The sequence below is a fragment of the Drosophila simulans genome, chromosome X (genome assembly GCF_016746395.2).
Source record: "Drosophila simulans strain w501 chromosome X, Prin_Dsim_3.1, whole genome shotgun sequence".
Taxonomy (NCBI): Eukaryota; Metazoa; Arthropoda; class Insecta; order Diptera; family Drosophilidae; genus Drosophila; species Drosophila simulans.
This window is the reverse complement of record NC_052525.2, coordinates 21,740,828-21,755,474: the sequence shown is the minus strand read 5'-3', so window position 1 is coordinate 21,755,474 and position 14,647 is coordinate 21,740,828. Positions and strand designations below refer to the sequence as shown.

Sequence of the window (14,647 nt, the reverse complement as noted above, 5' to 3'; positions counted from 1 at the left end):
AAAGTTCCTGAGATCTCGACGTTCATACGGACAGACGGACATGGCTAGATCGACTATGCTATTGATCCTGATCAAGAATATATACATATATATATAGTCGAAAACGTTTCCTTCTGCCTGTTACATTATTTTCAACCAATCTAGAACACCCTTTTACTCTACGAATAACGGGTATAATAAAGCAAGAAAAATTGATATAGTCGAGTACCACGACTATCATATACCCGTTAAATAGCTAGTCGAATTGAGAATGCGAAAAATAGGCGGCTTGTGGGCGTTAGTGTGGCAAAAAGTTTCTTATCAATACGATAACAAGCCGAATAAAAATATAAAAAAACCCAAAAATCAAAAAATATTTTTCAAAAATGTGGGCGTGGCAGTTTTGGGCGGATTGTAGGCTATTGAAGTGGGCGTTGCAGCATGTGCCAACAAACTTGCGCTGCGGCTTCTAGAATCTGTATGCTGAATATCAATCTCGTAGCTTTTATAGTTCCTGATATCATGACGTTCATACGGACAGACGACTTCCTGATAATGAATATATATACTTTATATGGTCGGAAACGTTTTTTTCTACCTGGTACATACTTATAAACGAATATGGTATACACTTTTACTCTACGAATAACGGGTATTAAAATTGGGATGCAAGTTTAGTTATGGGCGGACGGACATGGCGTAATTGACTCTGCTTTTTACTTATGATCCTCTTGATCGTAATACAGAAAGTGGCGTACGCTTGAAGAGGAGATCTTTAGTTACATCTGATTTTTGATTTTTATAATTGCAGTTTCCGAAAAAATGGGCAACAATAATGGTTCGATCGTTGGCAACTTCATAACTTCTCATTTACTGGACGTTGTTTGGCAATGTGACTCCTTTTGTACGATTAGTGTTGCCTGTTGTTTGTTGATGCCCTTTATTTATTTCGACTCAGCCGTTGTTGGCAAGACCACGCCCACTCACGGCCCTGTGCCCACATCCTGGTGGCCTGTTATTAGTGTTATTGTTACAGTTATTGTTTTTGTATTGCGCTTTATTTTACATTTATGGCATGGCTGCGACAGACTGCGCCGCTGCCCGTTAATGACAACAAACTATGCAGTGGGGATGGCGCTTAGATGTTAGAGAGGTTCTGGGCGGGCAGGAGGCAGAATAACTCCGCATCGCTAACGTTCCCATGTCCGGAATGAACGCAAAATGTTATCACTGGGCAGGACTTTTAACGAGGGGAACGGGGTTTACTTAAGTCGATTTAGGGCAGTTTATATAGCAATTATTTCTGAATGGCTGTTCTATGCGCATATTCCAAATACTCTCGTTAATAGTGAGATTAGTTTTTATGTTCTACAATAGGATCAAGTTATCAGGCATAACTTATTTTAACAAAATTCCCTAACAAATTCAAAATGGACTATTGTAAAAATAATTTCTGCCTCATTTAGCCAATTCCATTGAATTCAATTGAGGTGGAACGCAATCCGCCCACCGGCAGTATTAACTTAACCCTGAAGCCGAAGAAAATCTGCGCGCACACCACGGAGGTTGCGAAGAACGCACTCACATGCGAAACACCAACCTCAGTCGAATGAGTGCATTCATTATGGATTCACTTCGCAGCATTGTCCCTGTTGGTAAAGATTTTCCACAAGTGACCCCAAATGTTTTCCCAGCACATTGTTACGGCGGCTGATTTCCCCGCAGCTGGCAGTGCGCTATTCGCTTTTCGCTAAGTAGCGACAAGTTCGCACAAAGGCGCAGAACGAGGACTTTGTGGGGCATTACGTATACGTCGGGTGGTACACTGCTGCTGCTCCTTTCAACGCTCGCCACTTGACGCCGCCTTGCACTGCAACTACGATTTTAACTCGTAGTCAGTCCCGCGTTCGTCCCTTAAAGACGACACTGGAATGGCATTGTCTTCCGAGGTGGCCATTGAGCTCTTTTCTAGGGAAAATCTGTGTATAACCAGGGACATACCACCGAATATGACACATATCCCAGCTATTGCTGGGTATAATTTGAGAATATCATTTTAAGTTATGGTTGATACGACACGATACCCAACGCTCTTTTATTTGATTTCATTCTAAGCGATTTTTGTCTGGTCGGCTGGTTTTCTGATTCTGGGTATGTGATTGCTATGCTATACGCACCGTTCGGATTAAAATTAAAATACACTTAGACGTTTTTTTAAAGTATATTGTATAAGAGCAGGGTTTTTTAAAAGATGCACATATCTTGAAGGTATTTACTGGCAATAATCCACTGTGGCCACCACTGACGGTCTTTTATACAGCGTCGCGGGCGCTTGGGGACGTGGCGAGCGTTAGGTGCTCAGAAAGTCAGACAGACAGCGGAGTCTTTCATATTTAAACTGACAGTTTATTGTGCTTTTCATTACAATTTTGCTTGTGAGTTTTATTTTGCAAACAAAGCTCGGCAACGGCAGCTGCCTTCGGTGGCCAAAAGCAGACAATTGGGGGTGGCTTTGGGCGGATTTTAGTGGGTTCAAGCGCATTCGAGCGTGGAGTCAAGCTGAAGCTGCAGCTGCCGCTACACCAACCCGTTCGAATTTTACCCCACAGTCGTGCCCCGTTGCGGCATTTTAGCCAAACGGAAGTCATAAAAGACGCGCACTTTCCTCTTCTTATTTTCGCTCCTCTGGTGACAAGGACAATAGAAAAAACAATAACACTAACGCTAACAATAACAATAACAAACAACAATGCAGCTATAATTCCTCGTTAAAAAGCAAATGCCCAGAACAGCGTTAGATTTTAATGGCCAAGATAATTCCAATAATGTTGATAAATTCATTTGCTACGCGTCTAATTGAGTGGCATTGCATTTTGGAAATAACTAGGTTTGATTCCATTTATCCTCTGACTTTTATGGCACATGGCTGCCGCTGACCATCGTCGACGAATCATTTATCAAGACGCAGAAGCCTATGGAGACAGGCACGGATATTGGGGATGAACTGGATCGGGATGGGATATCCTGGGGGACGGATTCGGGAGATGAACGGCCCACAAAAGGCTCCGACATGGCTTAATACATCAATCAGCCGAGGGAAGGGAAACAAACCACAAAAACTGATAGCCCGAATATTTGAGGAGTACTTTTGGTCGCATAACTTATCAGGGTCACTCAGAATTGTCGTTAACAAAGTCAATTCTTTTGTTTAATAACTTTACAGCTCCATACAATTTTTAACAAGTTACTTAATTTTAGATTAACTAAAATTTGTATTTTAATGAACTTAAAGTTCCTTAGTAGCTGTTAGGACAGAATCCAGGATTATCTATCAACGGGCTAATCTTATTTACTTAGTAATACCATAGAACATTTTAAGTTCACATAATGATATTTTTTAAATAAATAGTTTAAGTTTATGAAAAATAATGATATAAGTACGCAGAAATGTTTTTCAAATCTCCTGCACTTTTTGATGCTCTCTGTTCCTATTGAAGGCCCCTATTAACTTTTTTCTTGTTCTTGGCCAACATCAATTTGTAGAACAATGTCGGTTGGAGAAATCCAGCAAAAAACGGGCTTAAATAGAATGCATACCATTCGAATGGTACGAAAAGAATGAATGAATTAATGAATGAATGAATGATGCTGGGCCACGGGCTGTGCACGCACAAATGAAAAAAAGGAAAATGATGCGTGTGTGTATTGGGAGAGGTTTTATTAGACAAACAAACACCACCGTCGTTCGCCTGGGGATCCCTCAAATTCTCCAAGTTAAATTGGAGCACTCATACTCTCGCACTCTCAAACTTGCTCTTTTTCAAGTTTTGCTGAAGTTTTCCCTCCTCAACACAAAAGGAAAGCTCGAGAGAGGTTTTCCTTAGCGAGATTCAATTGTAAAAGGAGACGAGCTTCTTTACACTGACAGTTTCGGACGGCCTTTGTGCAGTTAGTCGATGCTTTAACATCTTTTGCACCCTTTCTTTCGACTCCATTTATCGTACACGCAAAAAAAAGTCGTAGAAAATTACGAGTGAAATTGAGTTGTCTTTTAGCTATAAATATTTCATTGCTGATTGTCGATTTTAATGGATTTTCCATTTATTGGTGTTAAAATCTGAGTTCCCTGGCAAAAGAAACTGATAACGTGGAGCGATCTATTTACCCGTTACTAGTAGAGTAAAAGGGTATACTAGATTCTTTGAAAAGTATGCAACAGACAGAAGGAAGCGTTTCTGACCATATAAAGTATATATATTTTTGATCAGGTCAAAAGGCCGTGTCCAGCTGACCCTGTTCTATATATATATGGAACTATAAAAGCTAGAAGGTTGCGATTGAGCATACAGATTCTAGATACATTGTCGCAGCAAAGTTTATTGATTTATGTTGCCACGCCCACTGTTGCGCCAGCTAGCCTTTCAAAACTGCCACGCCATTTTTAAATTTGTTTTCATTTTATTCACCGACATATATCGATATCACAGAAAAATTATATTTCGCGTTCGCATTCACACTAGCTGAGTAACGGGTATCTGATAGTCGGGGAAGTCGTCTATAGTATTATTTTCCGTGCAGTCGCCTATTGCTCGCAAGCTTGCACGCAGCTGTCAAATCACAATACTTGCTAAGAATTTCCATTAACTCATTTTCCTCTCTCATTTTCGCATCCCTTGTGTGTGTGTGTGTGTGTGTGTGTGTGTGCGTGCGTGTATTGATTGTGTTAAGTGTTCGGTGCACTTGAGGCGATGGGTGAATTGTGTGGAGAAGTGGGAAGGCACTGAACCTTCAGCTTGTGGCCATTGCTCGAAACTTTCGCCATTGTTATAACAAAATAATGGCCCTCATACACTCGCACTCTCATGTAACCGCTCACCCACACACCCGCAGTCGGTCAGGACTCCACACACACACGTAAACAGTTTAAAAAGCCTCAAACTTGCTTGCACTTGTCTCTTAATTCAATATGCACAAGTCCTCTTCACACTCTTTTATTCCGGCTTTCCCTGGTCACCTTGGTCGCCGCCTTCTTTTGTTTCTTTTTATGGCACCGGCTTTCACTTCTCGCCTGTGTTGCTCAACGTTTTTTTGTATTCTTCAGATGCATCTAAAGATTGAGAATTCTAGGAGTTTTAACAGAGCTGCAAATGTTGAGGGACCTTCTTATGAGCCATTACCGAAAAAAATCCTTAAATACTCGTTTTAGTCATGAAAAGTTTAATCAGTTTTTAACCAATTCAAACAATTATCGGTTACACGTTTCGAAGTTTTCGCTGCTGTCCAATGTGGCTCCGTAAGCCGCTCATTTTTTTTGTAGTGTTCTTCGGTCTGTGAAAGTTGATAGGGAATCAGGGCATCCGGATTTGGTCAACAGGAGTGAAAAGGGGCGTGTAGTTCGAGTGCTGTACTCACCTTCACACATTGACTCGTGATTGTGGATCGCTTATTCAATTGCCTCGAACTCTACGGCTCTAAAAAGAAAGAGAAGAGCGGGAAGACGAGCGTCGTGAACATACGGGTTTCAAAGTTTCCGCCCCTTATTTCCAAATAAATAGCTATCGTGGTTGAATCACACGAATTGGGTTCCCAAGTTGAAGTTTTTTTCAATCGTCTTGGTTCTTGTAATTTCAATAATATTGTATTTTTTTTTACACTGCGGCACAGGTTTGGTCAATAAGTATATCTATTTATCGAATGAAAATAATTACCCAATTTCGGGGGTCTTTACAGAGGTTTATATTTCTAAACGTGCTAAGCAACCTTATGGCACAATTTCTACACCACCGTACCATTTCGCAAATCGTCCTTAAAATTAAAAACTCATAGATACCGTGTTGCCCCCAAATGCTTCAAAAGTTTGTATAACATTTCATACAGCATTTTTTGATGTTTTATTAGTCTGCGGATAAGCACGACTTAAAGTTGAATATTCCTGTACTTCAAAATGTTTCTGCAATATTTATATCGTCCCCATTTCCTTGTTTTTTTTTTTCTTGAAGGGGCTTCGTGCTCTTTTTTTAGCAGTTTTCGGTTCCGTGCACTCGCTCCTGCAGTTTGACTAACGAAATTTTGGACTGCGGCGAAATGCTTAAAAATTCGGAATTCAATCAATCTCAACGCTTTGTGTTATTTCCTCCTTTTTGTTCTACCCTTGGTGCTTATTTTATTGTTACCTCTGCAATTGTATCAGCAGAGCGTTCTTTGTCAAGAAAAAATTCGCAAAAACAAAGCAGGAAGAACGTAGAATTCAAGTCGAAAAACAAGTGGGTGGATGGGGCTAGGTGTCGGATGGCGAAGGTAAACACGTTAAGCCAAGGGCCGCTAAGCCCGTAAAAAAGAATTCAAAATAGGTTAGACGTCTACGTGGCGTTGCTCTAATTTCGAAAAAAGGTTAACTTGAATTTATTAAATTGACCACGTGTTTTATTAGAGGCGATAAAGAAAGTTGATAATATATACATATATACATAATAATTATTAGGAACTTGCTCCGTGGCTTGATACCGCGCCGAGGACACAGCTACTGGTGTTCTTGCCTAAAGAGCGAAAAGCACATCTACGAGGCCACGTGCAACTCGGCGTATGAGCGACATCAAAGGCAGAAATTGCATCAGAAAATACTGCCGCTGGCGAGGAGACGCACAATTTGTAAGCAATACGCCAGCCAGAGGGCCACAACAATCCGGGTATCAAGCGCGGATCCCGGAGCATCGGGACTACGGCGCGGAAGGTGCACGACCTAACCGGATGGTTAAGGGAGCCAAGGGCAACGTACAAATCCGCCGGAGCGCGAGGCTAAAAACGGAAATGCGGTAATAATTCTTCTTACACATTCGACGCTCGCAAGGCGCCCTAAAGCTGCCTGAAGAGGCTTGTACTTAGCGCGCAAAAAGCGAGAGGCCAAAAAAATATGCGGAAAACCTAAAAAACAGCGAAAAACAAGAAAAACTGAGAAAAGTCCATGGAAACCTGGCGAAAAACCAAAGCCAGCGACATGCAAAAATCAACAGGAACAGCGCTGCAGAAGCAAAGCAAGCAAGAAATGCCGGGAAGACGGGGCCAGGAGAAAATGGTCAGAAAGTGCTGGCTGGGGAAAAGTGCGGGAAAGTGGGGAGTAAAGAGAGCAAGTGCAGGAGCAAGGACCACGCGTAATGGGAAGCGGCCGAGCGTGCTGTGGATAACATGTTAATCCTTGTGAAGATAATGAGCAACAATATGCTTTGCATAAGCACCGTCCGAACGGGGCGTACCGACAAAGGGGCGTGGTAGGTAGTGGGGTGAACTCCCGTGGGAACGTGGCAAATTGCAGATTAGTTCGTTGCAGAGCCGGCGGCGGAAAAATGCAGCAAAGAAGTATGGGCACCGTCGAATGTGAAAACCAATATCTGGACAAAGGGTTCGTGCAACATTTAGGATGTGAGCAGGATGTAAGCGTAGTCGTTGGTTCGACTCTCTTGTTTAAATGAATGGCGAAACCGTTATAGAATGGCGTGCATTAGTTTTAATATTGCTTGAATCGTTCGATAATACCAACCGTATTCATCGTAGTGAAATTATCGATACCGTTAGCGTAAGTAATATATATCGTATTAATTAAGTATTAATAAGTATTTATCTTCTTACAATTGGTTCTCTATTCAACTTGCGGGTGGAATGAATCTATTATTTTGGCACATGGCAAAAAACATGCAGCACTCTGTTCTTAAACAAGAATTTATATTTAAACGGTCTTTACACTATTAAAAGCGAATCTAAAAAAGGTGACAGGTAGCCCCAGTCAATACTTTTTTGACTTTATACTCTATGTTAAAAAACACAAATAAGCCACGTTTACTTGATAAGCAATACTTTTATTTAGAGTGATTATGTACCTTAGCACCCGGTAGCTTATACTTCTTACGGTGGCAATCATAGCAAATTTCTTTTGGTCATCATACCTATCTACCCGGAGTGTTACAGTCATACATTTTTGGAAGAAGAAAATAATGCTACTAAAGTTAGACGAGTATATTCGTGAGAAACATTTGATACTCTACAGTCATAATTAGCAGTCATGAAAAGAACTCAGCCCAAACGCCATTGCAGTTCAGCCCCATTGCATATTCAAAGTTATGTCGGGCTGTTTGGATCCTTGGCTCCTCTGTCATCGCCACCGTAATGAACGACCTTCACATCATTTGTGCCACCTGGCAGTATGCAAGTTGAGGCATTGGAGCATTGAGGCAGCAGCCACAAAAGCAGCAGCCTTGATGAGTTTCTAATCAAATTCAATAAAACTGCATTGCACTCGCGCATAAATTTTGTGCAGAAATGGAAATCGAATTGGTTGTTGCACACACACCCGCCAACAGAAAGGTATGCATATTTATGCTCCATTAGGAAATGTGGATATGCATGTGGATATACATATGTGCATGTTGATGAAGGTGAGAGCATCCAAATTAAAATTGATGTTGTTGTGATGATGTCTCAATATAATTTTATATTTTTTGATGATAAACTCTTTCACTTACACTTTTACAAGACACTGGTTATTTGCTTAACCTTAGGAGGAACCCGTTCTCGATCTTCTCCCGAATCTGATCTTATAATTCTTAGCCCTAATGCAATCAACCTCGGCCAAGAAGCTGTTCTTTAGAAACTTCTTGAACTATCAATATTACATATGGGTCGATGATATGATCTTACATCGGCTATCTGTCCGGTATTGTGTTTTCGTGTAGTTATGTAGTGTATAGTCAAAACTTGTCTATGTTTTAGAGTTCCATTTTCGTTTTGACCCTTTTTGGGTATTACTAGGACTGGTGAATTATAAGGTTTTCTACTTGGTCTTATAGTTTGTTTTTTTAGCATTCTATCGATTTCATTATTAACGAAATCTGAGACTGACATAGCATGACATATTGGTTGCTATAAATAATATTTTTAGTTGTTTTTTGTATTTCTGTATATTCTTGTTCTATGTGGCATTTCTCTGTAGGGTTCTGATCTAAATATGATCTTCAAATAAATGAAGATCATCAAATATGATCATAAATTTTAGTTATTTTCATACCTTTCTGGGCTGGTTGACTTACGGTCCCAGTTTCTTCCCGTTTTAATGGTAATTTCAATTTCTCTCTTGATGTTGATTTAAATTATTTCTTTGCGAAAAATTATTATAATTCTGTCTGTTATTATTATACCCATTTTTATAATGATTACTCTGACTATAGTAATTATAATTGGGACGAGGTATTAACTTATGGAACTATCTACCATAGAATTGTTATTTGAATTTCAATTATTATTTTGTCCAAAGTTTCCGTTTTGCGGCCAATTATTATTCTGATTATTATTCCAATTATAATTTATTCTATTTGATGTATAATTATTCTGTCTGGAGTCTACAGGTTAGTTATCCTGATCACGAATACAAGTAATTTATAGGGTCAGTTGCATCCTTCAGCCTGTTACATACCTTCTAACCCTTCAGTTCTACGAGGGTCGCATATTATTATTAGTTTTAACCATGTAAACAGCGATAAGCCATACCATACTGTATGGAACACCTATTATCGATTAAAAATGTGTAAATACTAATGTTTGTATGTAATGTATGCCTGCGGTACAATTGTTGATGTGCTAGCTCTGTACGAAAGTAACGCTACAGAGTTGTATTTTTCGCGTTGTACAATTTTGTATAGATGTGTTGGATGGATGCACATGGATGTATGGATATATACCACAGCTCGCACAAAGTGCCGTTACATTGGCTGAGATGCGGTTAATCCAGGCTGTGTGCGGGTGCTGAATGGGGTTGCTGGTGGAAGGGGCGAGGCGGTAGCTCATAAATATACAGATGTGCTTGCGCTCGTGTTTGATCAAACAAGATGGCGGGCGCATAAACAAATACGTCGAGCACGCATCCATATGCATGAGGGCGCAAGTCAATGTGGTCGTTGTTCCCCAAAGCGGTGGCGATGGGCGGCGGGTGCCTTTGATTTGCATAATCTCGGTTTAGTGTTTTTTCTTTATTATTTCCCCGCGGCACAGAACGCTCTTATCGGTATAGTGAGAGTGAGAGAAAGTGAATCGATTGCACTGGTAGAACGGGGATCGAATGCCACTGCATTCAGCAAGGTGTTGACATTCAGCAGTGTTGAAATTCTCGTTAGGCTACCAGTAGTAGTAGTAGTAGTTCACTCAAAATGAGCTTTAATCTTACATTCTGTCTATGCGTAGTTCTGCCATCGATTGTGTTAGATACATGAGCTAAAAAATCGACTATATAAGTCTGCAATTGGTAACTCATGAATATACAAACTATGTATCTACCATGTGTTTTTAAACATTCCATGGCAAAATTCAGAGTATATTAGGCGACACGTTGAAAAGTATGTAACAGGTAGAAGAAAGCGTTTCCAAACAAAGACACTAGAATATTCAATTATTCTAGTGTCTTTGTTCCGACCATATAGAGTATAAATATTCTTGATCAGAATCAATAGCCGTGTCAAACTGGCCATGTATGTCTGACCGTCCGTATGAGCGTCGAGATCTCAGGAACTATAAAAGTTAGAAGGTTAAGATTTAGCATACAGATTCTAGAGACCTATATTGCTACGTCCACTCTAACGCCTACAAACCGCCCAAAACTGCCACGGCCACACTTTTAAAAATGTTTCAATATTTTTTCATATCTGATCTAATTTCATATCTGATAGTCGGGGAACTCTACTCTAGCATTCTCCCTTCTTTTATGGTGAAATCTTGACTGCAATAGTGCACACTTACAGCTGTGTTCAAGGAAATAGCAGTGCAAGAGAAACTAAGAAATACAAAGCTATTTTTCTATATCCCGTTTCGAAATCGACGTTTTATTCCACTTTTTTTTTGAAAATGGAATGTGTAGATAGAAAAAAAAGAAAGTCCCGTTAGTTTTTCGAGCTATTCTTCTTATCTTTACATTCTTGAGCAAATTCACAACTTTAAGGCTGTTCATTAGATTAGTCCCGAATTTATCAATATTTCCTAAAAAGTGAGTTAATATGTATATTGAAAAGGACAATTAATAAAAAAAATTATATTTTAGTGGGTAGAGGACAGCACTGCTCCCAGGAGAAAAGAATGTTAGTTCTTAAGCTAAGAATTTTTTCATAGCACTGCTATTATTGAACACCAGAAATTCTGCCTATTATGTTGTTTTAATCTGTATTTTCGAAACTATAGAAGAAATAAATGTGAAAAATTTGTTAAATTGTTTAATATTAAATACCTAATGTGCCCATTAAAATTGTAAATTATAGGATGTTTTATCTTAAACTCGCAGGTGTCAAGCACTGCTATTTTTATGAACACAGCTGTAAGTCGTTGTCAATCCCTTTGTTTCTTACCCACCGCCAGTTTTCTTTTTCTCTAGTGGCACTGCAGTTGCAAAAGAAAATGAAAATGCGAAATAAAAAAGGGAGATGTGGAGCATCACCACCCGTCCACATGCACGCCACCCATCCACACATGCAAATGCAATTGAATTTGGCCTTGTCGAACTGCGATGGCGGATCGGAGAATGGGATGAAATGAAATGGCGATGGAAGTGGAAATGGAATGAAATGGCCTAACCCGGGACTTACAGAAGCCCCCCAAGGCATATCTGCCGTCATCCTCATCCCGTCAGTCTGTCAGTCGCCCCCTCGGCCTGCACTGCATTCCGTCTTCAGAATCCGGGTCTCCAGGACTCCGGCCCAAGATTCCGTGTGCAACCGCTGGAGGCGTTCTCCCGGATTAAGCAAATTTCGCTGTAAAACTATGGAAATGTTCGTCAGCCATGAACAGCTTGCCAGTTGTTCTCCCGCCAGTTGTGCAAAGCGGACCGACGGCGGCTCCACACCATGCGGTATTTCATATGCACGGACGTACATACGAGTGTTCGCGAAATTCTGCATATGAGCGCCCTGCATATGGGTGCGTGTGGCATCTGTGTATACATTAAAGCGGAGGAAAGTTCAAACTTGGGCTAGATCCCTGGCAAATATTAAATGAGAAAAGTTGGAGCCTGGGGTTACCTGTTGCCGAAGACTTTGCTTCTTAACGTACGACAACAACGGCAATCCGTGGGAATTAAAAACCCTTGGGGTGCCGCCTTGAAGTAGGTCAATCAATATTTAGTTTCAGTTGATTGAGCTACACCAGTCTTGAAATGAAAGTTTCCACTAATTACCCATTGTGGCCTCAGTACGTTTGAGTGGTGCGGACCTGGGCACCACTCCAACTTGACTCCAAAAGGTATCCAACTTTCCACGCATTGCTCCCATTTATCAAAAGCCACATGATAACAATAATAATGTGAATTCAAGCAGCCAATACGGGGGACGTCCAGGACTTTCGAAATGACCACCGCAATTAATAAACATTTGTCGCACAATTGGTCAAAATTCTAGCCAAAAGTTATCCCCCATAAATTTGACTTAAGCACGAGCGTAAGCCAAACACATTTGCATATAAAGTGGGAAGGTGGGAAGGTGGGAAGGTGGGAAGAGGAAAATGGTGAAAGCGGTAAAAGCGTAGAATGGCAAAGGCCTTGGACGCCGGCCGGAGGGAGGGAAATGCCAAAGTCATGTTGCCATAATACGCAGCTGTAAACAGCCTAGACAGCCTGTCTACTGACTTTGTGGGCCATCCGAGGTGCTGGCTTAGGCGGGTGGCCTTTCCAAGTGGGTGGATGGAAAACGCCTGTCAAAATATTACACATTAGCATGCATGAAAAATGAAGAAATGCGCAGAACGCGGCCAAATTAGGTTGTAGAGTGCGGCGAGCGACACCGAGACAGATAAGTATGCAAACAAAGGAAGGCGGCGCGTGTGTTTCGGACAAGCACGGGCATGACAATAGCACCAGGTGCAAATTACGCTCCGAAATACACCCACCCAACATCTATTCTCAGTTGCCATCATAAGGCAATCCTTTAACCCATGCTGAATTGGAAGCAGCTCAGAACAATAGCGCCCCTTTAAATTGAATATTTAGATGCAAGGCGCTATTAGACTGATCACCACTGTGTGTGACCCGCTTGTGTGAGGAACAAGTTATCCGCTGACACACAAACTTATTTATATTTATATGCTTATACTCATACAAGCATTTGTCAGAGTTCTTACACATGTTTGCACCCGCGTCGAAGGAAATACGCAAAGTTCATATTATGAAGCATATAGGGAACATAATGGGCGCATGCCACAGACACGCACACACACTCACTTCAACCTCCCGAGCACTCGGCATCACTTGCAACTACTTGTGGGACTGTGAGTTTACTTGCGCGCAAAAAATGAACTTGCCAAACACGTAAACGAAGGTCACACAACAGTCAGCACAACAACACAACGGAGCACCAAACACGCCATTAGAGCTGGAAAATAGAAAAAAAAACAAGACCCTGGCAAAGAGTCGGCGAAACGAGAAGGAGCAACACGCTGAAATAAGGCCAAGCCTTGGGGATCGAAGTTTCGAGTGCCCTTATTTACATGATATACAACACTGTCAGTGGAAAATGGGCGAAAATTTAGCACTGGGAGAATTGGTTTGGACTTCTTGGATCTTTGTTCTTCTGTTTGCTTTTCACAATCGAACGCAATGCTTGTGTGTTTCACTTTAAAATTAAGTTCTTTACCATCCATGCACTATGGGGCATTTGGCCTGTTTTTTTTGCAAAAATGTGTTTTTCACACGTATGCAAAATTGAAGTATTTTAGTATTAATACATTGGAAATACGTTAAACTATTATGTTATAGACGGCAAAAGTAATTTTAACAGTGTACTGTTATAATAACAGCTGTTAAAGTCGGCTGTTACTAACATATACGATGTGGCTGAAATGCGCCCAGAATTTAGCTTAACTTTCAAAGTCTTAAAATTTAAAAAGAAGACGAAGAAGAGTATAATTTGAAATTGATAATCAATCTTTAGGTTTTTATTATGTGTTGCTATTAATATATTGTTTATTGTGTGCGCCTATTTCCAACAATTTGTACATTTAGCAAGTGGTGTCAACATGTAGTTGTTTGAAACAAATTTCAACTTTGAATAGAGCTACAAAAATTTGTTCAAATTTGTTCAGTACGTGCTTATATCCATGTTTTAGTGTGTTCAATTCCTAACTCATATCAGGTAGTCTCTATGTGCGTTTTTTGCGGGTTTTTGAGAAATTTCATTTTTTAGGGAGCAATATCTCGATTGCCAATGCTGCCCTGCTGGAAATGTGGCGCAAGCAAAAGGGTGTTCGTCAAAAGGAAAATTCTTTTTGCACTTTTATTAGTGGTCATTTTTCTGATAGCACGCTAGACTTTAATGAACGATTAACGAATAGTAATAATAACGAATGTTTTCAGTCAATCTTTTGCGAAATTGGAGAAAATGCAATCGAAAAATATATGAATTTTCGAAAGTTTTTTCAAAGTGGTTAGAAGAACACCTAGTCCTGAAGGTAAAAGAGAAAAATAAAAAGGAAAGGAAATTAGCTGGATTCCCGAAAACGTAATATTATTTAAAAAGTTTTAGTGGCCGAAGACAGCAAGTAGATGAACTTGTATGGGCGCAGAACCACAACGAACGTCTTTTGGGTCAAGCTGCAATGCTAGCTGCACGGAAGCGCGGCCTGCTGGATCTTGCAGACATACTTCAAATTCTTT

At 40.5% G+C, this 14,647-nt stretch overlaps 1 protein-coding gene across 3 annotated transcripts in view; it reads right to left on the bottom strand.

The window, feature by feature from the left end:
• The window catches only part of LOC27209109 (chaoptin), a 205,707-nt gene that overhangs the window by 168,873 nt on the left and 22,187 nt on the right, over positions 1-14,647 (bottom strand). For 2 of the 3 annotated variants that reach the window (XM_016174293.3, XM_016174294.3), the window contains exon 2: positions 5,392-5,450. The exons of the other annotated variant lie outside the window; for it this stretch is intronic. The gene's annotated coding sequence lies outside the window, so the exon portion shown is untranslated. The remainder of the gene's footprint in view (positions 1-5,391; positions 5,451-14,647) is intronic. 3 annotated transcript variants of the gene reach the window in all.